The 25,215-nt window shown below is 51.7% G+C and overlaps 1 long non-coding RNA gene across 19 annotated transcripts in view; it reads left to right on the forward strand.

Moving 5' to 3' along the window:
- LOC141977659 (uncharacterized) overlaps nt 1-25,215 on the forward strand; it is a 127,741-nt gene that overhangs the window by 36,674 nt on the left and 65,852 nt on the right. The window lies entirely within an intron of this gene.

Consider the following 25,215-nt stretch of genomic DNA (forward strand, 5'->3'; position numbering starts at 1 on the left):
CTGATCCTTCTGCTTGTGGCGGACCGAGAAGCGGGGTCGTTTTTGAACACTCCTGCTTTAGGACTGGCTGAAAAACTCCACTGCCCCCCCCCCCCCACCACCACCACCAGGCCCGGCCTGGGGCAAGGGGAGCAGAAATCGCTTCAAGAGAGCCACAGAGGTGCAAAGATGGGGGGCGGGGCAGGTGGAGCCAGAGGCGCCTCGAAAATCCTGGGAGGTCCCTTTAAGAGGAATAATTTTTTCCCCTCATCTGAGTCCTCGTGACTCAGCATTTCTCATGTCAGTAATTTACAGTAATTACAGAGTCAGAGCCCAGCACAGTGAGAGGGGCTGGAAGGTACATTTGGGTGTGAGAAGGAAGCAGATCTCTAGGGAGAAGGGACAGTTTGGGTGACGTTACTGGTTGCCTGTGTGTGTTAGCTGTGACTATTGCATCGAGGGTGTGTGGATTTGCGTGTTGCATTAGGATGTGTGTGTGTGTTGCACTATACACAGGCATTAGGATGCATGGAATCAGCCTGGATTCTTACTCTCACAACAGTCAGGCTTCCTATTTAAGAAAAATATAAAATGGGAAAGATCTTGAGAGGCAGGAACCCACTCTGTAGATCTAAAAGGATTTGGTTTTTATTTCGCACTGTGCTGGGTGCATGAAGCAGGAAGTGGCACCAGGATACAAGCAAGGTGTGTGGCATGTGTTGTGTGCATGGAATGACCAAGGCCTATATTTAAAGGACTGGGTTGGTTTTTGTCTTTGGTTATCTAGCTGTATGAGTGTATGTGATATCATAAAGCTAGAGAACCGAATGTAAAAACTGATTCACTATTCTCCAGGATTTCCTACCAACTGAGAGCTCTCCCTGTACTTAAACAGGGGAGTGGATTTTCACATGCCACCGGCCTCTCTGAATTATTGGCAGCTTTCTAAAGGGAGTGCATGCATCTTTTGCAAAAGGAGAGACATTTAAAGTGAAATGTGCTGTGTCTATTCGGTTGAAATTTCAGCCGGTTTTTGTCTTTAATCATTTATTGAGGCCCAGGGATCACATCTGTTTTTCTGGTGATTATTTCCATTCCAGTCTAATGGTCCCTGGGCCAACTACAAACTCCAACAACTTCTTGTTTTTCCACAATGGTTTTAATCTTCACATTGACAATTAAATATTGTCATTGTGCACGTACAGAGATAAATATAACAGAGCCTGCTTGAAAGGAACCTTGAGCAAAACACCATTTGTGGCGAAGTAGAAGGAAAGTTGCTTAAATGTGGCACACCAGGTGAATTGTAAAGTAGAGTTAAAGCCTGAAGTCCATGTGGAGTGGTTGATCTATCTCTTTGGGAGGAAAAAGAAGTCAATTTCAGTAGAAGAAGGTCCCATTGTTTGTCTATGTCTATATGGATATTACAGGGTTGTTCATAGCATTGCTAGACTTAAGTCTGAGAAGCACGTTCCATTCTAAACCCTTCTTGTCATTTCTGGTCTCTCTGTCAATCTGTCTTGCTTCACTATTGTTAATATTTCAAAATATCTTGGCGACACCACCACAATGTCTATTGTATGGAGAATTACAATTATGTTATTATTACTACTAATGAGACTGACTCTGTAGTCCCTGGTGCAGAGACATTTCTGGGAGTTTTGCCTGTGAAAATGCTGCAGGACTAAGCAATATCTAGGTGTGTTTGGGTAGTCTGCAGGCTGATACGGTTAAATCCGCAAGTACATTTTAGGTCTGCACTTGCAGGAGGCAGGGGTGAGTGGCTGGTTGTCTGAGTGAAGGCAGCAGCATTGGCCCCTTTGTATTTTAAGGCCCAGTCCCACAGTCACATATGATTTATTCTTCATATTGCAGTAGTGCCTCGAAGCCCGCAGACACAGCCTAGGCCTGAGAGCTGTCCTGTTTACTTCCAATGGGACAGGTTACAGGGGTAAAATTAAGCACATGCTTAAAGTGTTGCAGGATTGGGGCCTAATTATGCAGCTTACGCAATGTCCATGTGATGCCAGAGTGGGGATACAACTCATGAGTATTGTGGTGATGGGCAGCATACAGAAACCTTGCCTGTGTTCACTGATGCCTTTTGGCCAGGGGATGTGCTCCTATTTAATGCACCTATTTTTTCCCCCCTGAGCAGTAAGAGGCGGAAAATATCATTTATTCAAAAACATCAAATGCCCGCCAAGCAATTTCCAGCCCCTTTAAACCTGTTCCCATTCTGCAGAACCCACCTGCTATTTATCTCACGCTTGTTTTGTTATAATTAGGCCTCTCTTCTCTCCCCCTACTTAAAGCCATACGGCTGGAGCCTGCACATACGGAGCAGTTGTAATGCTGAAGATTTTGGGAGCAGAGGCGCCTTTGCAGAGGGCCCGCTGTGTGGTCAGCTGTTTGCAAACATTTGAGAAGGCGAGTTCCCTCCTCCAGGGACCTTATGGCCTGATCTGGCATCCTTACTCCTCGAGCTGGCTGTTATATCTCTAGCTGCAGTGACCGTACAGGGCTGCATGTCCTGGATATTAAGTTAGGCAGGTACTGCATGAAGCTGACGTCCTGACATGGTGCAGGAGGGAACGGGGTGGCTACTGTCTTAAAACCTTTCCTGCTAGTGTCACCGTTGTCCCGGTGTATCTGTAATTTGATGATCAATGCATCTGATCCGCACGGGTCGATTATGGTGGCGAATCTTGGGTGGGGCTCGGTCGTGGGCAGGGACCAGCTCCATGGGCAGCCAGTATCAGAAGAAGTCCCTGCATGTCCCAGAGAAAGCAGCCCTCGTTCTTGGCAGCCAGCTGGGGAGCCGCAGAGGTTGGCTCGATATTCAGCGCACAGGTGAGCGAGCTGCCAGGCAGGGTGTGTTTTAAAAACGTCATCACACGATTTGGGTATCACTCCCCACAGGGCTGGGTCTCCCTGCAGATCGTATGTAATGTAAAGAGAAAAACGGTGTTATCACTGGAGAAAGGACAGGGTCTTGTCCATTTCCATCATTAACCCCCCCTTCCCCCAGGAGTAATGAACTCGCTTTGTCCACATCTCTGGCTGCAAACCTTCTCCATGCAGGGGTGGGTCTTACTATCATCAAGGGACCTGGGGCCCAGGCCTTGCCTGGGCAATTGGCCCCACTGAAGCCAAGAGGACTATCTGCAAGAGTAAGTGCTCCTCCCATGCGTAAGAATGGCAGGCTCAGCCCCCAGTTTGTGCAAGTCCCGTCTCAATCGTGTCTGTTCAGTGGGGCCACGGGAGTCAAGCGTTTGGCAGCCAGCACCCCAGCAATCACAGGGCAGCGTGGGGAATGCTGCTGAGGAGATGGCAGGGGACATACCTCTGGATGCCTTGTTACCCCGTCAGTGTTCTGCAAAGGAAGGGCCAGAACTTGCTCCCCAGCGAAGTGGTCGGGGGTTTTGCCACTGGGGGCTAACAGATTAGTAACCCGCTCCCCACTGAGAGGCAGTTTGAGGCCCCCTTGGGGTGCTGGGGGTGGGTACATTAGCACCGAGCATGGGAGGAAGAGGCTGGTGTAGGAAGAGGCCAGCCTACAATCCCAGTCTGTCCGCGTCTAGCTCCTTCCTCTGAGCAAGGGCAAGATAATAAGTCCCCAGCTTGCCAGTGGGGTTCTGCCATTAAGAGCCAGGCCTGACGATGTCTTGTTGCTGGCTGGGCCGGGCTGTGCCCTGGGGTGGGGAGGGCTCTGACCCTGTTCTGAGAGCCATTCTTTCACACGTCAGCAACTCGCTCCTTTAAGTCACAGTGTTTAAGGCCAGAAGGGGCCAGATCACATGGCCTGAGTACCACGGGCCACTGGCCCAGCCCAGCCCCCGCATACTGAACCCAGCAACTGAAAGAAAAGCGAAGTATCGCAGCCCCCAGGAGGCTTGGCCACAGGCAGAGAATGGTGGGACCGTGGTGCACCGGTGCCTGAGGCCCCGAAGTGGGAGTGAAGCGTGGACATTTCCTCTTTCTGAGCATGCTTGGAGGGGGCCCATGGCACGGGTATTGGTGCAAGCTCTCTCTGGCCAGGGCCTGCACACCGTGTAGAGCGTTGGCCTCGCCAAGCCACCTAAGGGGGTCGTGTCACCCGCCGCCCTGTTCCCGTTGAGATTGCAGCACGTCCACCGCCAGCGTGCTCCCTGCAGCAGGGATGGGATTGCGGCCATGCCCCGTCACCCATACCAGGCCTCTAGTCTTGACCTCCTCTTTGTCCCCTCCCCGCGACTCTGCCCCCTTTCAGACCGTCAGCCACAGGCTCGTCAGTCCATCGATGTGGACCCTGGCTTCCAAGGTGGTGTGATAAGAATCTCCCTTTATCTTGCACCAAGGGCCAAATTCTCATCCCATTTATGCCAGAGTAACTCAGTGCTTAATTTGCGCCAGCAGGGCTTGCCATGGCTGAGCCCTGGCACCTCTGGGCTGCATCAGTTATGAAAATAAAAAAATTACTGGAGCCCGAGCACCTCTTTCATTACAAATTAAGCCCTGGGGTAACTCCACCCTCTGGATTTGCACTGGTGTAACCTTGCCTCTCTTTCCTCCCTCACTTGGGTTTCCGCCTTGTAAATCTCATGCTAGGTTTCCATGAAGAAGGTTCACGCCCTTTTAATGTACCTTTCTCCCTAAAGGAGGGTCCTCCTCCCCCCCCCTCCATACACCTTGTGTCCATCTCAAATTGCTTTTCCGTGGGCTCGAGGAGTAGAATTTATATATCATGTTTTCTTCCTTCTGCCCTGCTGGGAATATAACTGGTTTGGGCTCTGACATCAAAGCTGGCCCATGCACTGGACTGGGGGTGTCGGGAGCCCCCAGCCAGAGAGAGAGAGAGGATCCTGCATGTGGCTTGTTTCAGATTATACCAAGTGCAGCTTCGGCTGATGTCCACGGTTAAGCCAACAAAGAGAACGAAAGGAGAAAAACATCTGACAGCCCCTTGGTTTGAAGGCTGCAGCAGAACTGTGGCAAGGGAGCGGCAGGAAGGGAGGAACAGTGGAGCGATCTCAGACAGACGAGGACTGTTTTCAGCTGACAGCGTTGCTGTGCTGGTTACTTAGCAGTGGGGTCTATTAATAAACAGCCACCAAAGACACTCCTGTTATCCTGGCCAGCATAGCACAGAGGGCTGCCTAAGGGCTGTGCACCTTGGTCTGGGGTTTCAACCGTCGCTGGCACAGGTGGCTCTGGCCACCAGGTGACCCCTTTACAAAGGCCCTGCAGGATGTTCTGGACAGTCCAGCCCCATCCTGGGGGTTTTGTTGTTGCAATGTGGCCCCTAGTCCGACAGCCACCCCCCCCCAGCGCTGCAGGAGCAGAATGACAGAGGCTGGGTGCGTGTTGGATGGAGCACCCACCTCCACATTCCCTGACGGGTGGGGGCCATGGGGAGGGGGACAGGAGCGTAGGATTCTGGGGGAAATTCTTCAGTGCCAAGTTGAAAGTTCTGGCTGCCGCACTCTTGCATCTTGAGGCCCTTCGTCCAGCCAAGATTTGAGTGGAAGGAAGGCAGGCGAGTCATGTCATTAGCTGGCCTTTCAACCACAGATCCTCGGGAGACAAAAGTGCCCTATTGAGTCAGCAGGAGCGCGTGGCCTTCGCCTCCCACTCTGCTTTGCCAGCCCGATGAATTAGAGGAGACAAAGGCTCTGAGGACCCCGAAGGAGAGAGGGGTGGGGAGGGTTGTTCTACACTCGGAAAATAACCCATCCCGGCGCCTTTGTATAGGTAACATAATACACCTTTGGATTTGCTGTTGGGAGGCCAGGCTGAATCCATTTACTTCAAGTATTTCCACTCACACATTCTCTGGGAAATGGTTTGCTGAGGGTGGTTTTCACTTCTGCTGCGCTGGGTTATTGTCTGGGGCTGCTGTGAAACCTTCCCAGAAGCCGCATTCATTTATTTCAATGGCTTGGACCTTGGGGTCCCTGATAGAGGCAAGGCTTTCATTGACTCCCGTGCGAGTCTGGCCTGAGATTTTTTCAAAGATGATTTTCAGAAGGGTTCGGTGTCTGACTCCTATTTAATTCCAGTGGGATTTAGGATCCTAACCCTGGTAGATCCCTTTGAGAAGCCCAGCTTTTTTGCCACTATAAGATCAGGACCCTGTTCTTGCCTAGTTCCCATCATGCTGTAGCCTTCTACTATCAGGGTGCAATCCTATGAAATTGACACATTTCGTATGTTTCATGTTGTCTTCCTGCACATCACAGGTTAAACTGTACACTCCTGCACCCCAGGCAGGGCGGGGTCAACTCAGTGGAAAGAAATGGAAGCTAATGATGGTGGAAAATATTTGCAGTGTCTGTGCAATACTCATATTGTCATGTTAACCTGACAGGCGGTATTTATGCCGCAGCATAATCCAAAGGAATAATGCAACATGGTTGATGCCTTATCTTCCGATTCCTGGCTCCCTCTGCCATGGGTGCCCAGATTGAAAGGGAGTCTTTGCAGGAAATATTTGCTTGGTGACATCTATATTAATGGCTTTTTATGGAGAGGAGGACCCGAGAAAGCTCTCATGGTATGCTGGTTTCTGGAAGCTTTCTTTTTCCTGCCGACTCCTTGTAAACCAGTCAGGAAGAATTTCTTAAAATAGGTTCCACTTTAAGGACTTATCTGCTGAATGCCATTAATTTTCTGGGGTTCGTTAAAAGCAAACTTGGTATCATAGCAACTGAATCTATTCCAGGAAATCAGCCATTGGAAAGCACTTTGTGTGCAAGCGAAGGCAGGAGAAAGGAGCCATTCAGGTTAATTCCTGGGCATGAGTCTCAGTAAGTGAAGTTTTAATTTTCAGGAGGTCACTCCCCTTTTAATTTTATTATTATTATTATTTTAGTGAAGGGGTGAGAGAGAGAGAGAGAGAGAGAGAGATTTCCCACAAGCCAAAAATATTTAAGACCGCCTCATTTTACCAACCAACTCCTTTCCCTCTCCCCCAAACAAACAGAAAACCTCACCTCAGAGCAACCCCCCAGCCCTCACTAAGGCCTCTGGGCTGTAACACAGGTTCTTAGTCTATCACATACTCAGGATCTGCACATAAATAATAGGAGCTAAATGTACAGGCCATTTTATTTTCTACCTGTAAAGAGTGGGGCCTGGGAATGGTCAGGTTGAATCAGACCACTGGGTCTCTCTAGCCCAGTACCCTGTCTCTGACAGGGACCGCCACCGGCTGCTTCAGAGGGGGATACCCTGCAGCGAAGGAATAAAGCTCTTGCTGGGAACATTTCCACTAACCCCCAGCAGTTCGTGGGTGGCTAGTTGAGGGGTGTGGCAGGTCAGCTGAAGGGCAGCTTCTCTCTAGCAGTTACTTACAGGCACCCCAGTTCGGTGTCCCTGATGCGGACAGCTAAACTCTGCTCTCTTACGCCCTGGCTGACCCATTTGCTGTCACCATTGGAGTCCATGGGGTCTGCCCAGGTGTAACCAAGGCCAGTGCTACTGGCACTCGGAGAGCATAGGGATGGGGCCACAGAACCAGCTCCAGAGATGGTATTCGGCCTGCTGATGTATTTGGTTTTCCCCCACTCGCCCCAGGAAGTAAGACTCTGTGTGTGCACTGGGTTGAGGCATTTTTCCTGCGAGCTTGGCACAGGGCATGTTGCCAGCCTGGGAGAGTGAAGCCCTCTGTGCCCGCACTGATCTGGGACAGTGATAGAACAAGCTAGACCTGGAAGAGCCATCTCTTTCCAGAGATTTTCATAGGCTTTTGTATTCACCTTCTGGTTTGGCGGGGGGTGGGGGGGTTGGGTTGGGAGTCTGGCTTTGAGGGATCTGCCTTTCCAGCTTTCCTCTGCAACCACGAGAGCTAGAAACTTACCTTTTTGTTTCTTTTAAAATGAAAGCTGAGGTTCTCAGGCAGTCATCTGACTCCAGGAGCTGGGGCTTTATGAAAAACACCAGATATCCCAAGAATATAGTGACAAGAGTTGGTAACAGTGGTGGCTCATCTGCCTGAGAAGTCAGTGGGGCCCCATTTGGGCACAGGGGTCGGCCCAAGTCTTTGAAGGATCGGGGCCTAATGGTAAAGAGGTCTTTTAACCCTCTTCTCCCCTCCCCTCACTGTCCTAGGAAAGGGACTGGCTCATCCCTTCTCTTTACTCTTTTCCCTCCAGCCTTTACCCACAGCTTCAGTTCTGGTTGATTTGGGATGTTACACAGATGCCGACCCTGCGTTGTCAGGACTCCTAGGTTCTCCTCTCAGCTCCTCACTGTGTGAACTTGGGACATGTCACTTCCCCTCTCCCTGCCTCAGTTTCCCCATCCGTAAATCAGAGTGGACGTTCTCACCTCCCAGGGGAGGCGCGAGACTAGCTGACACCCTGAGCGGCAGCTGCTGGGGTGGGAACGTCCACCCAGTTCTCTGAAAGCGGCTGGTGATTTTCACTCCATCTTCGCCGTTTGTCTCCGAGTGCCATCAAAGCAGGTTCTGACTAATCCTGTAAAAGTAACTCTGGGGGTTGGGGGGGCAGCTGCTGCCCTCCCACCCCACACCGACCCCTGGCAACAGGAGAGAGACTGAAAGGGCCTTCCTGTACCCTTGCTTTGCAGGCTTTTGTGCTGGCATCCTGGCACTGAGAGGAAGGAAGCTGGGAAAGGGACTATGCCAGCAGCTCATCAAAAGGCCTGGCTAGGCCATTAAGGAGCAGGCTTGGGGGCGTGAATGGGAACGGGCAGCTCAATAAGGAGCCCCCTGCACACCCAGCAAGGCTCTTTCTGCCCCTCTCTGTGCCGTCAGGAAGATGCAGTCGTTCTGCCAATTGCCACCCCCTTAAGTGGTCTGTTTTCATTGGGAGCTGCCAGGATCTGGGGCCCAAGGCTTGGCTACCAGGCCCTGTCAGCAATAGAAAGAGGCCATTGTCATGTTCCTAGGGCTGGTGGGTGCGTGTTAGGCTGGTGTCCAGATGCCTCCCCGGCTAAACTGCCTCTGAATCAGCCGACCTGCTCTCTTGATGCTCCTGGCAGAAGGACGGATCCCGTGTTGACTGTATGTCTTTGCTGACTGCTGGTTGTTTCCCTTGGGGCTGGGGCTGAGTCCTTGGGCAGTGGGGATCATACGGAGCCGCTGCATCCCATCTTGGTTCACATGGGGCTTGAATTTTCCAGAGTTTCAGGTTCAGTTGAACCCCAAGGAGCCTTCTTCTGATCCTGCTGCAGCCCCACTGGCTTTAGTGCAGGCGCCCCTGACTTATGCTGGGACAACCAGAGCAGAATCAGGCCTAGAAACGCACCACGAAGAGTGGCCCAAGATGCCAGATGTTTTGCCTGATGGCCGTAAATCAGCCCCAGGTCCCCCCCATCCTCCAGCAAAACTCCGTTGATGTGGGGAGAGGGGGTTGGGTTCACTCTGGATCTTTGTGGGGACTTGGGGATATGGGGGCTTGTTGGATCTTCTGAGAGGAGTCTAGGGGAGGGGGAGGGGTATTCTGGATCTCAGTGGTGTGGATTCCAGAGGAACTTCCAAGGGGAGACCTTGGATCACCCCGTTGTTCTCACGCTTCAGGGCAAGTCTGAGCTGAGGGCTCCTGGGCCAAGATTTTCGCAAGTGCCTCTTGATTTTTGGGTGCCCAACTGAAGATGCCTTCAGGGTGCCTGGTTTTCAGGGAGTGGGCACGCGGCACTGTCCGAACACTGGGTCCCCTTTGGCGCAGCTCAGGATGGATGCCCAGCATCGTTTGTTGCTTTAAAAAATCCTGGCCTAATTCATTCCCCTTCCCAGAGGTCCCTTCTCCAAATGGACCCACGTGACGTCATCACTGGAGTCTGATGCCCTTAGGGAACTGCAGGATATGTTCCCACACTGCCTGGCCCTTCCCCTGGAGAGAGCAGCTGGGGGCTCCCTGACCCCATCAGACTCCCTGGCCCACTCACTTCTAGGCCCCTGTGGGGAGATGGGCAGCAAGGGCGGGAGGCTTTGTTTAGTGTCCGCTGTCCTGGTGAATCCCTGCCTGCTGGGACCCAGGATCAGCCCCACAAACCAGGCGTCGGACAGTAGAAATTCTCAGCTAGTCTGCACCTGGGCCAGACATGGCCTAGAGGTCAAAGGCATCCCAGCCCCCTTCCCTGGATCTGGCTAGTCTCCCCGCCCTCCCCCAGTGCCTGGTGATCTTGTATTCCACATGGCAGTTCCGTGGTGCTCAGGGGACGAGGGGTGTGTCGGGGCTGTGCCCACCCCACTGGAAAGGCGCTCAGCTCCTTGGAATCTCTCACTCTTCTGCAAGAGAACAGCTCTCTCCTCTTACAGCACCTATCGCCTGAGGGGGACACTTCTCCCTTCACTTGAAATAAGCATCTTGTGGCCCGGTGGCTAGAGGATAGCCAGGACTTCTGGGTTCCCTTCCTGGCTCTGCTGCCCCTGACTAGCTGGACCCTTGGGAGAGCTACTAAGGGTCATGGTCAATGACTCTGCTTATGTGAGGAAGAGCTGTGAAATTAGGCCTGTTGCTGCTCTGTGACTCAGTTTCCCCTTCTGTAAAATGGAGTTATTCCCTGGGCGGGTGCAGCTGGGAGGCTTAATTCATTAATGCAGAGAAAGGCCCTCGAGATGCTGAGATAAAGGGTGCTAACCATAAGAACATAAGAACGGCCATACTGGGTCAGACCAAAGGTCCATCCAGCCCAGTATCCTGCCTACCAACAGTGGCCAATGCCAGGTGCCCCAGAGGGAGTGAACCTAACAGGTAATGATCAAGTGATCTCTCTCCTGACATCCATCTCCACCCTCTGACAAACAGAGGCTCGGGACACCATTCCTTACCCATACTGGCTAATAGCCATTAATGGACTTAACCTCCATGAATTTATCCAGTTCTCTTTTAAACCCCGTTACAGTCCTAGCCTTCACAACCTCCTCAGGCAAGGAGTTCCACAGGTTGACTGGGCGCTGAATGAAGAAGAACTTCCTTTTATTTGTTTTAAACCTGCTGCCCATTCATTTCATTTGCTGGCCCCTAGTTCTTCTATTATGGGAACAAGTCACTAACTTTTCCTTATTTACTTTCTCCACACCACTCATGATTTTATAGACCTCTATCATATCCCCCCCCTTAGTCTCCTCTTTTCCAAGCTGAAAAGACCTAGCCTCTTTAATCTCTCCTTATATGGGACCCGTTCCAAACCCCTAATCATTTTAGCTGCCCTTCTCTGAACCTTTTCTAACGCGAGTATATCTTTTTTGAAATGAGGGGACCACATCTGTACGCAGTATTCAAGATGTGGGTGTACCATGGATTTATATAAGGGCAATAAGATATTCTCCATCTTATTCTCTATCCCTTTTTTAATGATTCCTAACATCCCGTTTGCTTTTTTGACTGCCACTGCACACTGCGTGGACGTCTCCAGAGAAATATCCACGATGACTCCAAGATCTTTCTCCTGATTAGTTGTAGCTAAATTAGCCCCCATCATATTGTATGTATAGTTGGCGTTATATTTTCCAATGTGCATTACTTTACATTCATCCACATTAAATTTCATTTGCCATTTTGTTGCCCAATCACTTAGTTTGGTGAGATCTTTTTGAAGTTCTTCACAGTCTGCTTTGGTCTTAACTATCTTGAGCAGTTTAGTATCATCTGCAAACTTTGCCACCTCACTGTTTACCCCTTTCTCCAGAATATTTATGAATAAGTTGAATTGGATTGGTCCTAGGACTGATCCTTGGGGAACACCACTAGTTACCCCTCTCCATTCTGAAAATGTACTGTTTATTCCTACCCTTTGTTCCCTGTCTTTTAACCAGTTCTCGATCCATGAAAGGATCTTCCCTCTTATCCCAAGACAACTTAATTTACATAAGAGCCTTTGGTGAGGGACCTTGTCAAAGGCTTTCTGGAAGTCTAAGTACAATATGTCCACTGGATCCCCCTTGTCCACATGTTTGTTGACCTCCCTCAAAGAACTCGAATCGATTAGTAAGACATGATCTCCCTTTACAGAAACCATGTTGACTTTTGTGCAACAATTTATGTTCTTCTATGTGTCTGACAATTTTATTCTTTACTATTGTTTCAACTAATTTGCCCGGTACTGACGCTAGACTTACTGGTCTGTAATTGCCAGGATCACCTCTAGAGCCCTTCTTAAATATTGGCGTTACATTAGCTATCTATTTAAAGGACAGGTTACAAAAGGCAAAGTATAATTATTCAGGAGACTCTTTGGTTTAGGGCCAGATTCGGCGTGGGGGTGACATCCTCTTAGGCCCAAGAGAGCTGCCCAGGGCAGAGTGTAGCCCTTGGTTCTGTGTATTCACAGCGGCGTGGCCAAGCTGCTGAGGCTGCATGGCAGGACTGGGGAGGGAGGGCAGCAGACAGGCCAGGGCCGCAGAGACTTAGCCTCCAGCCCTGAGATCAGAATCGACGGGCAGCTCAGTCAGAGCACGGCGAAACCCGGCGGGTAAATGCGACATGGCAGGGCCGGCACCCAGCCTCCCAGAGTGCTAAAAATAGCTCCGCAGAGAGGCTGCCTCTCGCCTGCATGTGTTTAAAATATTCAGCGGTTGAGCATTTTCAATTGGCCATCGGTGGGGAAAGGGGGAGGGGAGAGGAAAGATGGCGATACATGCTGCCTTTCTGAGGCCCAAACCTGCCTCTGTAATGGTCCTGAAGAGATGCTGGAGCCCACAGCACCATGGGTGTGCGGATGCAAGGCCCTTGTACTTAGCCTTGTACACTGGATGTAGGCGAGGGAAGGTAACCAGTTAATTAATGCATGTACTCTTACTGCTACTGTGTATCTAAGGAGAGGGGGTTGGGTGAGGAAATCCACACCCCGGCAAGGAAGCACCGGGGATCTGTCACTTGCAATGTGATCTCATGCCCCATGAAGGGACTGGAAAGCTCCTGTCAAGGGCGTTGGGTCGGCCTCTTAGGAGGGACTTTCCAGCCGGGCTCAGCAGGGTCCGTTCTGATCTCGTCAGCCAACAGTTCCCATTGAGAATGACACAGGAGTCATGAGCCCTTTTGAAAGCCGGGAGGAGCAGGTCTGAACCTCTGGCCTCTGGTGACTTGGGCTAACGTGACCCGCGTGTTTCCCTGCCACAGAATCGTACAGTCACTCGCGGGCTGGCTGGGAAATGACTCTCCTTGTCTTCTTCACACAAAATATAAATGAAAACTATTCCCCCCCCCATTTTTGTCAATGTTTTTCTTCAATCTTTTTGTTCAGGTTTTTGTCAAAAAACAGAAGTTGGGGGGGAATCATTTTTTGGACACAAAGTCTGTCGTTTTCGACAAAACCTGACATTTTTTGTGAAAATTTCTATTGTCCAAAAAAGAAAAAAAGCCTTTTTGTCCAAACCAGTGACAATAAAATTTGGTAAAAACCATTTGTGGCCAGCTCAAGTTGAGATTCTCTTTGTGATCTGTGGGGTCCCGCACAGCCCCCAGGGTCCATGGCCTCATGGCTTTGCCATCTGTTGTATGAAAAATTCCCTAATGAGGGGGCAGGGGTGGGGGGTGGGCATTACCCCTCCATTAAATCAAATTGAATCGGGTCCTTGGAGAAGGATTTTTTCTCTCCTCTCATCATGGGCAGGAACTTCTGACATAAGCGCTTCGTCCTTCCACTTGCTTCCGAGCTGGAGAACAAACGTAGATGATCTTTAAAATCCACCATGTACTTGATAGCAGGGGGAAAAGTCATTCATGATTAAAAAAAATAAATAAAAAGGCCTGACTTAAAAAGATGGAAAGGGTAAAAGCCCTGGCCAAAGCCATGTCCCTGGGCTGGAGACAATGAAAAACAGGGATGTGTTTAACTTTAGGCCATTTAAAAGTAACCATTGAAGAGGCAACAGTAACTAAGCAGCCCTTCCAGTCAGGTATGTCATTGCAGCTGTGAAGCCCCTGTCCACTGCCCCCCAGCTGGAGGAGGACGGCCCAGGGAGCTCTTGAGCTGCTAATTTTGATAGATGTCAGCCCGAGGGCTGCAAACCAGCAGCTGGAGGTGGAGGAGGCGATACGGGCATTGCTCAAGGGTCCTTCACTTTCCCCTCACAGTCGTGTAGTCAGGGCTGCCCATGGGTTCACAAGCACACACATTTCTTGCTGCTTGCTGACGTATCCAAGCCAGCTCAAGTGTGCATTCACACCACAGCACACTAAGGTCCACACTCATTCCCATGCACATGCCCACATGCAGACACAGGTTCACAGGCATGTAAACACACGGGTATTTGCACAAGGGTTTTGTGCTGAGTGGAAAATAGAGGAGGTGAATTTGGTCTTTTCGTGTTTAGCAGCTCGCCAGTCTGGCTCAGGCCAGCGTTCAGGGGCCGACTGCACCTGGGTACAATGGGATGGGCAACACAAGCCTCAGACTTCGCAGCATGATGCTCTCTGGCCCGGGTTGTGCAGGAAGTCAGGTGAGATGGTCAGGGTGGGCCTTAAAAATCTTTGTCTCTCTGAATAAGGCCAGATCGGGGCCCCAGGTTTGGACAGACCTGGCCTGAGCTTAGCTGTGGCCTGTCTCTGGTTGCAGCGCCACCGACATCCTCATGGCAAAGAGCCGAGAGGCAATAGTCAAGCTGGGCTCCCCCCCAGGACTGGAATAATAAAATTACAGAAATGTCGGGCTGGAAGGGACCTTTAGAGGTCATCACGTCCAGCCCCCTGCGCTGAGACAGGACCAAGTGAACCTAGACCAGCCCTGGCAGGGGTTTGTCCAACCTGCTCTTAAAACCCTCCAGTGACGGGATTATGCCACCGCCCTGGGGAGCCTGGGATTACCCTACTCTGGATGGAGCAGGGCCGGGGAGGGCAGACGGGGCTGGGGGATTTGCGCAGTGTTCTGGTGGGAAACCATGAATATGAGCAACTGCTCCCCCTGCTCCACTTCCCTCTGCCCCACTCAGAGCTGCTGCATGCCTTGTCTCACCCAGACCCACGCTCCCCTGGACGGCATGAAGCCGTGCTCTTTGCAGCCCCAGTGTACTGTGTGTCTGCACACTCCCCTGTGTACAATTTTCCAATTCAGTCTGCAGGAGGGCTAGCCCTCAGCCTCTGACGCTAAGCAGAGAGCTGGCTTTAAAGATCAAGGAAACAAGCCTGATCCAGAAGAGGGTGCTGGGGAAAAGAGGCAAGCAGGTTAGGGCGGGTGGTTACTGAGGGAAGCAATGGTATCAGATTAGAGCTGGGGTTGGGGAGCCAGGACTCCTGGGTTCTATTCCCAGATCTGCTGCACTGCAACACCTAGGGCAGGTCACTGTGCGTCAGTTTCCCCAACGGAGATAACGACACTGACCTGCTGGAGCCTGGGGCAAGGAGGGATAAGCGCATGTGTGTTAACGCTTAATGAATCAATTGGTGCTTATAAAGGGCCCGGAGAAGCCCATGTAAGCAATGCTGGTCGAGAGCAGAGGGTTATTGTTACTTCTAACCTATTGCAATGACCAGCAGTCCTTGTATCGCTTGTGCACTCCTGGTAGAGCATCCCTGCTGGGCTCAGGACTGTTACGGGAGTGTTGGTGCAAGGACTGGGGAGCTGGGATAGCTGGGGCGTGGACCAGAGGGGCCTGATTCATCACAGTCGCTGCATCACGCCCTCTGGTGCAATCAGTGACCTGGGGTGGTACCATGAGTCGGCCTCCCCCAGCTCTGCATGCCTGGGCCTTGAAACACTCGCACAGCATGGGATGGGCAGACAAGAGGGGGGTGGGACTCCAAACCAACCTTTGCCTGGAGGCAGCGAGGGGTGGCCGCTTGGTGAGCCCCAAGGGCAGCATGAACAGCCTGGAGAGGAGGCGGCAAGAGGGGAGGGGTCTCAGCGAACAACAGGGACGATTATTTGAAAGGCTGACGGCGAAACGTGGTGGGCTGGAGCCTTTTTTGTGGAGAAATGATTATTTACAGTTGAGTATCTTCATGTTTCTATGGAAACTCCATGGCTTTGCTGGGTGGGAAAGTCAAAACCAGCTGGGGAAAAGGCAATATTAGAGAGAGAGAGAGAGAGAGAGGTGTGGGTATGTGTGAGAGAGCCTAGAAATCTGGAGCCTGGTAAAAATTTTCTCCCCCCATCAATGGCATGAGTAAATTTGGTGGTGTGTAAGTATGTAGTTTTGTAGCCTGAGGCCTTGACTGTTATTCCTATCGGCAAAGGGTGGGTTACTAGTCTTTGTGTCTGGGAACCTTGCCTTACAAATTTTTCGAGGTACGTGTGTGTGTGTGCACGCGTGTGCGTTTACACACATATGACTGTCTTTCTTTTAAAAATAAAAATAGCCACGTACACACACATGGCTTCATCCAACGGCCTTTCAAGTCTTTGGAGAGACTCCCATTATCTTCAAGGAGCTTTGGGTCAGGCCCAGAGAGAACGGATAATTGTGTTAAATTACATCCAAAAATCAATGGCCAAAGAACATGAAGGTTGCAAAGCCAAGCACTCAAATGGTAGGAAAGGCCAGCACTGAGGTTACCTGGGCCTGTGCCCCCCGGGTGCATATGTGTTTTGATACAAGCTCCAAGACGTGCTTGCATATGATTTTTCCCTGCCTCAGTCCATGCGCTGGGAGCGGATCAGGGCCGTGCAGCGAAGGAGGCTGTCTGTAGGACCCCTGCCTCATTTTGCTGGAGACGTTGGAAGGTGTGCAGTGAAGGAGGCAGAGACGTCTCCAGAGGAGCAGCGGCAGCCTGAGACCGAGCAGGCTCCATTGCGCTATGGGGACGGCACGTGCAGTCTGGTCACAGGTCGGAGCTGTGAATGCTCAGGGCGGCTGGAATCTTTGGCGAACTAAGGGGCCAAACTCTAACAAGTCTCTACTGAGCATGTGTGAACTGGGATATTTTCAGAGGCTTTATAACTTGGCCAGATGAAGACAGAGTTTCACGGAGATGGCAAAAACCACATCCTGACACCAGGACAAGCCTCCTGCCAAATTTCAAGCCCCTGCTCCAAAGGGTGGAAGTGCTGGAGCTTCTCAGTGAATCAATTGTAAGAATTCCTTTAACATGGGCAAACGGCAAACGCACTTTTTCCTGATCTCATCCTCGGAAACAACCAACCATTTTTTTGTGAAACTTTCCCCTCCAAATTCAGATGCCCAGCTTGAAAAATGTCATTCCAAATAGCTAAAGTTTGGCAAAGCTATAAGCAAATGAGAAGAGGGTCTCAGAATGGAAAGTGTTGGGCCACAGGTGAAACGATAAGTGTGCCCCAGCTCTGCTTCTCGCTGTCTGTGTGGGCGCGTGCACATGCGTCTACGTCTACGCCCTTTAAAAGGGAGGTGTGACTAGAGGGCGTGTCCACGCCCGTGCACGCATGCACACGGCTAGATCCAAAGCCTTGAAAGTCAGTGGAAAGATGTCTGTTGACTTCAGCTCATTTTGGATCAGCCCCAGAGAGAACAGAGGAGCGTGTGTGTATTCATATCTTTACATGTATAAATTACAAATACACAGGCATTTATTAAAGAGATAGAGGAAACGAAGAGCCCAATTTCTCCCCCTCCCGAATTTGTTCTCCCTTTTTGGTTTATCTATTTATTTTTCCTCCAGGAAATACAGAATAGCTCCCCCTCAGATTGCAGTCAGGGCGTGGGGTTTGGAATCCATCCCTCACTAGAAAGCATGAGGGGCAGCAAGGAAAAGCCGGACCACGTGGGGTAGGGAGGAGGTAATGTGTCTGGGGTGGGGGATGGGGGGGCTGCAAAGTGCACTGTGCTGTGGTGTGAGTGAGGGGGCGGTTTGTTGATCCACAGTGCTGGGATTGGATGTGAGGGAGCTGGAGCCAGAGGGAGTTGTGTGTCACGCCTGGATCCCGGTAGGAGGCCCTGATGGCTGTGGGTGGTTCGGGGAGCGTGCATGTTCTCTGGCAGAAAGTGCTGATGCAGAAAGAGCTTCCCGGTGGCAAAAGCCTGCTCCCCCTAATAGCCAGCGACAGCCTCTTGCTAGCAGCTACGGGCCCTGCATTAGCCACAGACCGGGGGATTAAAGGGGTGCAGTGTCCCTCTTTTGTCAGACAGAACAAGACCCTAGCAGTGGGGAAAGCAAGGAGCATGTCCTCTCCCAGCTCAGCCTCCGAGTCCAGCCGCTGCAGAGACCCTGGCTTTGTGGAGCCCCAGATGGGAAGGATCCGGGCAGAGTGCTGGTGAAGTGTGTGCAGTGGGGCTGGAATACTGTTATCGTGGGGGTGCGAAGGGACTAAAGCATGTATTTGGGTCATTATTACTACCTCCAGACAGGGGGTGCGGCAGCCCCCGCAGTACCCCATGTTCCAGCACCTAGGAGTGTATGTTCCTGGTTGGGCTGCTGGGGATCCCTCCTGGCGCTTTAACCTCCTCTCTGTCAGGGGGAGCTGACTTCATTTGGTTATGGCAAAATGACCATCCTCTGCTCACCTGCCTCCAGCCCTGTCTCGGTCCCTCCCCACTGAGCGAGGGGGGAGAGCCTTCTCCTCTGCAGCTCCTGCCACCAGGATTGGCCTCTCCACCTCGCTGCACATCTTTCCTCCCCGTTTATTCACTGCACCTCTGTAGAGATGGACACAAATAGCAGGCCAGATCCTTCCTTTGCCAGCGTGAGCTGGTGCAGAAGCTCTGTTGGCTTCTATTGAGCTAGGCTGATTTGCACTGGCGGGGGGACAAAACCTAAACCCAGGTTAAAACTTTGTCCGTTCTGGCTGGACTCCCCCCTTGCAGAGACCAGCACTAGGGCTTGGTTCCCATTCAGCGCTTAAACAAGTACTCCAGGGGGACTGAAGGGACACCAAGGTCTCAGACTAACCCTGCGTGTCACCCTCTGTCTCTGGAGAACTGGCACATGGCTCCTGGAAGGCTTAGAGCCAGGTTTGGAGTTGTGTCTGGGTGAGCCCCACCCAGGGGCTGAATAGGCTACTGTGGTCCTGAGAGGCCAATAAACAAACCAGGCTGCACCTGGAGGGGAACCAGGCTTAACTGATCCTGAGGAGCAGCTGGGCTGGAGCAGGCTGGTTTGTATAAAGAGAGGAGGTTTTTGCAGTAGCATAGGCTTGTGTGGGTGTGGGTCTGGAGTCCCTTGCTGGGAAGGGCTGCTGCTGGGGAAGCCCAAGGGGCTAAAGCAGCCCTGGGAATCTCACCTGACTAAAGGAGGCTGGCAAGCAGCCACTGAGGGGAGCAGGCCCTGGGGTGCGCCATGAATGGAGAGCAGGATTTGGACTGCCAGGGGGTGCAGGCCCTGGGAGGTCTGTGAGGAGACTGAGTAAGGGGAGTTCAAGAGGCCTAAACAGGGCAAGCCAGAGAGCAGCTGTAGGAGGAAGCTGGGGGAAATAGTAGCAAGGAGGGGACTCTGCTGACTGGGGCTGCTGGTCATAGTGTCCCTGGGCTGGAACCTGGGGTAGTGGGTGGGCCTGGGCTCCCCTGGCAGAAGGGGACAAAGACTTTGGGAAGCCCTGAGGCAAGGGTGTGAGGAGCAGGGGTCTGGAGCCGGAGCCATAGGCACACTTGTGGGGACATGGGACTGTTTGAGGTTGGGCTTTGTTACCCTGGAAGGGGTGGACTAAGTGGTGACCTGGCTGAGTGACAGGAGAAGAGCACTGCAGAAACAGAGTGACTGTTAGCAGGGGAGAGCTGCTAGGTATTCCTCTAGTGAGTGAAACCCTTTCCAACAGCCTTCCAAAGCATCGGCCAGGTCTAAAATCCTATGGGCCTGTTCACGAGGGCCCTGCACCTGTGGTGTCATTTGCATTAATGCAAAGTGGGTATGAAATGGCACTGGGGTTAAGGACAACACTGGTGAGACTTGCCCCTCTTGTGGGGCTTTGATATGTCCCCTCCAGTCCCAGACAGTACAGAGGTGCTTGACAATGAAAATAACCATTTTCTTTAAGTGATGACCCCCCCCCCACCCTTCCAAAGTTTGAAGGTGGGTTCTAAGGTTTGAGCCGGGACTTGTTTTGAGACTAGTTCTTCTGTATCTACTCTTGACAGTAGGGAATGGTGGAGGCAGGGGGTTCTCAGTATTGCTGATCCAAGCCCTCAAACACTATGAGACAGGCCCCCAAAAGTCACGAAATTGGCTTTAAAAACTCTGTGGTTTTTGTTTGTTTGCCTTCTGTCTCTTGACCCTTTAGGGGTCGTGTTTCCAAGCTTTTCTTCACAGCCACAAGAGCTAGAAATGTATTTTGTTTTCAATGAAAGCTGAGATCCTCATGGAATCCTGCCAGTCTCAGAGCTGGGTCTTTAAGAAAAGCATCAAATCTCATGAGGCTTGTGATTAAAATTGTGAGCAGCGCTGTGTGTCAGTGGGTGGGTGTAATATACACTGGAAACCACCTTCCTCCCACCAAATTTAGAACCCACTCAAAAGTCAAAGGTTCTAGCTTAGAGCAGAACTTGGAACTGTCAAGATTCAGAGTCTGTTTGGCGTTGGTAAGAATCCAAGCATAGATCAGCTACGGGTTGGTTACATTGGATCACGCTAGGTCTCCTGGGAACAGGGCAAAAATGACCTTTTAACAAGGCTGTTTGTTGTTTTCCAGAAATCTTAGCTATCCACACGAGTAGAAGCACAATTTCCCTTTAAAGCCATTGGTTCAAAGTTAGGGGGAAAATAAATGATGTGAGACCCACAACGGCTGTAGTGTTTTTGTGGAAACCCCCAACCACAAGTGGGTTGCGCAGGCTCCTACCATGAGGTACTTCGGTTAGAAGGAGAGCTCATTGGAGAAGGGGCTAGCACCAGCTGTTCTCCAATACAGATTTTTATCTTGGTCCAGTCTACAATTAGGAGTGTCCAGTACTGGCAGTTAATCTTTGGCATAGAGCATTAAGTGTCACCCAATGCAAATACCCAGGAGTTCCGTTTTATGGCTGTCACAGTCCAGAGTGATAAACCGTTAAAAATTTGTGTGTTTTTTTTTTTTTAAAAGAGGCAGTTTAAAAAAAGCATCCTGCATCTCTGACCCCTGGAGTTGTGTTGACTGGAGCATAGCTACTCAGTGATCTCTCCTGCAAAGGATCACTAATGAGGGGAGGAATATTTGGCGTGGGTGCTTTAACTCAGAGACGGCTAATAGGACACCAGCCGGAGAGTGGGGAGACATGGTTCCAGCTCTGCCACTGACCTGCTATGCGGCCAAGGGCATGTCCCTTCCCCTCTCTGCCTTTGCCGGTTAGCGTGTCAGCTCTGCGGGGCCAGGGCATCCCCAGGTGCAAATAACTGATTAAAAATACTTTTGCAACAATGAGGGTCCATTTCAATGGTGCAAAGATGGCTGCATCCTGTCTTGGTGTCATACCATTTCTGTAGCACCCATGCTGGCTAGCTATCCCTCCAGCTGAGGATAGCACCCAGTCGGTGGTGTTCCCTTGACTTCTAGGGAGCTAGGCCAATCTACGCCAGCTGAGGACCTGGCTCTGTATGTAGAGTTCTCAACACCCGCCATAGAGACGGGACCACCTTGCTGCTTGTTGCTGGGTCCCAGCCGAAAAGTTGCTTGTAGACTAAATCCTTCCTTCTGGCCAGATTCTGATCTCGGTTACACCGGTAGAAATCCAGCGTAACACCGTCTGAGCAGGCACTCAGAATTCACTCCAGGGTAACTGCACTCGATGTAATCCCCCGCCTCCCTCCACCCCACCGTCCTGTTGCTTGCAACAGGCTGGAGCAGACCCCTGCACCGTCTGCTCTGTCTCCAGATTGATTGGGGCAATGTCCCAGGCAGAGAGTGAGCCTAGGAGACCGGGGCTAGTGGCATTTCAATGCAAACCAGCCTGGAACAATGAGGTGTGTTTGGAAGGGACTGTGAAAGGGGAGTTGCTGAATAACTGAAAAGAAGGAAGGGGGGTGAGGGAGCCTGGGCAGCCCCTCCATTAGTTCAGTGCAGCAGCTAGAACAGCTGTGAAAAGAGCCCAGGCCTTTTTCCCACGCCCGGAGAGCGGAGCGAGTGGAGGAGCCCCCCCAGCGGGGTCAGCCCCCGTCACTAATATATACACAGGCTGTGGCCTCATTCACGCTGCCTGGCGCAGGGCTGTTTAATGCACAGACACACAGACACTCCTTTCTCCTTCCATTCGGGCCCTCCCCTCTTGTGGTCTATGCTGCATAAACCATGTGAAGGCCCCTGGGACAAGGCGGCAGCAAGGCCCCCAGGGAACCTCTCCCGAGCTTGCGGGCAAGGTCAAGAGGAAGCTGAGTGCAGCTCTGTGGCTGTTCCAGCTGCCCCCTGCGACTGGCCAGCCCGCACCATCCCGGGGCTGGCGTGGCATCCATTGCGTGGCTGGCAGGGGCTGGGCATGTTAATGGGTAAGGTTTATTTTGATTCAGCAGGCAGGAGCTAGGAGGTGTTTGAAACATGGACCAGATCCTCAGCTGGTGTAAATCGAAGGAGCACCATTGACTCTAATGGAGTGACACCGATTTACACTGGCTCGGGACCTGACCCTGATGACTCCAGGAGAGCAACCTGAGTTCTGTTCCCAGCTCTGGCACTAACCCTGCTGGGCGGCCTTCGGCAAATCCCTTTCCTCCCTGGGTCTGGCATGTCTCAGATGTAAAGCTTTGGGGGGCAGGCACTGTCCCTGTGCGTGTGCGCATCACCGGGGCCTACCCTCGAGGGTGGATAGTAATTGAGTGATTTTAATGACCTGGAGAGACAAGGTGGGGGAGGTGAAAGGTATTTCTTAGGACCCCACGGGCAGATTTTATCCCGTTGCTGAGCCAGATTCCAGAAGGTGACAAGGTGTCTGATTGACACCAGCTGCGGATCTGGCCCCACTGTCTTCACTGTAGCTTCCCCGGTGGCTCTCCTTGACTGCAGTGGGGGTTGGCCCCTTAGCTAGAGAAGCCGGGCCCAGGTTTGCCCCGAGTCCTTGCTGCATCCAGTGGAGCTCCATCAGCCGGAGCCATAGTGTAAATAAGATGCTGGTGCTTTCACAGCCGTGCCCTGTAGACCTGCTCTGAAGAGAGTTAGACAACACAGACGGACACCTGCCCTGGTGAGGCTGGCTCAGATCCAAATGTCCCTTTTTAGTAGCCACCCCCCTCCCAAAAAGGGTACGTTTGTCACTGCTTGTCTCAGGGGGCCCGGAGGCTGTGGCAAGGCTCTGGCACAAAAGCTGCCCACTCCCCTGGACCTCCCCTCTCTGCTATCCCTGGGCAACTAGGTTGCTGCCCATGGGGCATGGCACATGCATGACGGGGAGGTTCCAGAGCGCGAAGAGGCTTTGCTGCCAGATGCTGATGTGCAGAAGGCCGGGATCCTGCCTGTGTGCTGGGTGCGGGATTGGCTGCCACAAGCCATCCCTCCTGACTCCTTCTGAAATACACTCCAGGACCCCTCAGGCCCACTCCCTGCCTCCCACCTGAAAAGGATGTGGAATCTCCATCACTGGAGGTTTTTAAGAGCAGGTTGGACAAACACCTGTCAGGGATGATCTAGATAATACTTAGTCCTGCCTTGAGTGCAGGGGGCCCAGCTAGATGGCCTCTCGCGGGCCCTTCCAGTCCTACGATTCTATGATTCGGAGTCTGGGATTTCCATGAACTGCAGATCTCACTGGAGCTGGGTCAGGTGGAACATTTGCAACAGCCCGTCCAGTCACCTGAGACATGCCCAGTGTCCCTACAAATTTGGCCCAGGTTTTATTGGAAGGTTCTTTAACCCTTCACCGGAACCTGAGCCCAGATTCACATCCTTTGGTGCAAGCACCGTCTCTCTGTTCTGGTTCGTACGGCGCCTTGCACAAGGGAGTTCTGGTCCGGGGCTGAGTGCTACCAAAATACCAACACTTCAAGCCAATTGGGGGCTGACTCAGGAGTCAAAGCCAGGAGCAGCTTGCCGGTTTGCTTAGCTCTGGTGTTTTAAACCAGGCATAGCTCAGGCGTCCTGAGTTTTGTGGTGGCTCTTGGGGTCATTTTAAGGGGGTATGAATATTCACATGCAACCCTCCAAAGCTTCAAATCTCTGCTGTTGTAGGGCCATAGTTTTATCCCTGGAGTGTGGTTGCAAAATAATGCAGTTTGGCTGGCAGTCTTCTATGCATGTGTGTTGAGTTAACAATGTTAACCTTGGCCCTTGTGCATCATTTGCTGGGCTCCAGCCAATAATTACACACGGGAGAAAATGATGAATTCAAGCACGTACCATTGCTCAGAGATTAGCAGTAAAGGAGACAATCAGACAAGCAGCCGGTGGAGAAATGGGACCTGGGTGAGGTTGCCTCAATGTCTCACCACAAGGGTTTCAAATTAAATTAAATAAATAGATAAAATGATTGTGAAAATGTGCTAAGCCCGTCTGATTTCATGGCACGTGTTGAATCGGGGCCCAGCCTGTTCTCCATCACAGGATTTTCTTACTGAGCAGTAATGTAGATCTCAAACTGATTTATAAAAGAGAAGAAAAAACATTACACCACATTTGATGCTTGGGGAAACTGAGGCACAGAACAGGGAAGTGACTTACTCGTGGTCACCAGCAGCACAGCCAGGAATAGAACTTGCTCTCCTGAGTCCCATACAGGAGTCCCCCTCCTGTATCCGTGGGAGCAACCAGCCCAATTCTTCCAGGTACACTGCATGGCCCCAGGAGAGAGAGGACAGTCTGTTGGGTGGTGATGGGCTGACATACTTTGTCTGTACAGCCCCCAGGTCTGTTAAAGGCCCTCGCTACTCAAGTTAACCCCTTCCAGGGCACTCAGAACCTCCCAGAACCAGGCCTTTATTTTCCATCTTACAGCTGCTAGCAAGGTTAGTCCTGGACCCCGGGCCATGCTGGGCACGGACCATGCAGTTCTCACAGCGCTTTCCAGAACAGCAGGATTTCTGGCACCTTCATCTCCCCTCCCCTGCTCAAGGTCATTAGCCCTTTATTTAAAAGGTTTTTCTTGATATGCTGTTAATTAAGGGGGATTCTTTGCCCTGTCCCCACCGATCCTTTCTATTCAACAGGCTTGTTCCTCTCCTATCTCCACCAGGTGGCTGCCCCATGCCAATGAGCCCTATCTGGGCCAATACCCCTCCCCATGTTGGGATGCCCCTGGCCACAGCTGTCCACCTGTCCTGGGCAAACTCGGACAGGTCAGACAGTGCCAGGGTAGATGAGAACAAAGTCTGATGGTGGCAGCTGCTGTCCCAGTATGACAGCAATGGGGCCTGCGTGCCTTTCTTTCCTCTTCCAGAGCCTTGTTCCCTAGGAAGCAGGATTCCTGACTTTCTGTGCATCCCCTTCCCTCCGCGCAGGGATGTTCCTCCTGTACTGGGACTCCTTTGATTATGCCCTGCGAAACCACAACTG

This window comes from Natator depressus, chromosome 25 (assembly GCF_965152275.1).
Source record: "Natator depressus isolate rNatDep1 chromosome 25, rNatDep2.hap1, whole genome shotgun sequence".
Taxonomy (NCBI): Eukaryota; Metazoa; Chordata; order Testudines; family Cheloniidae; genus Natator; species Natator depressus.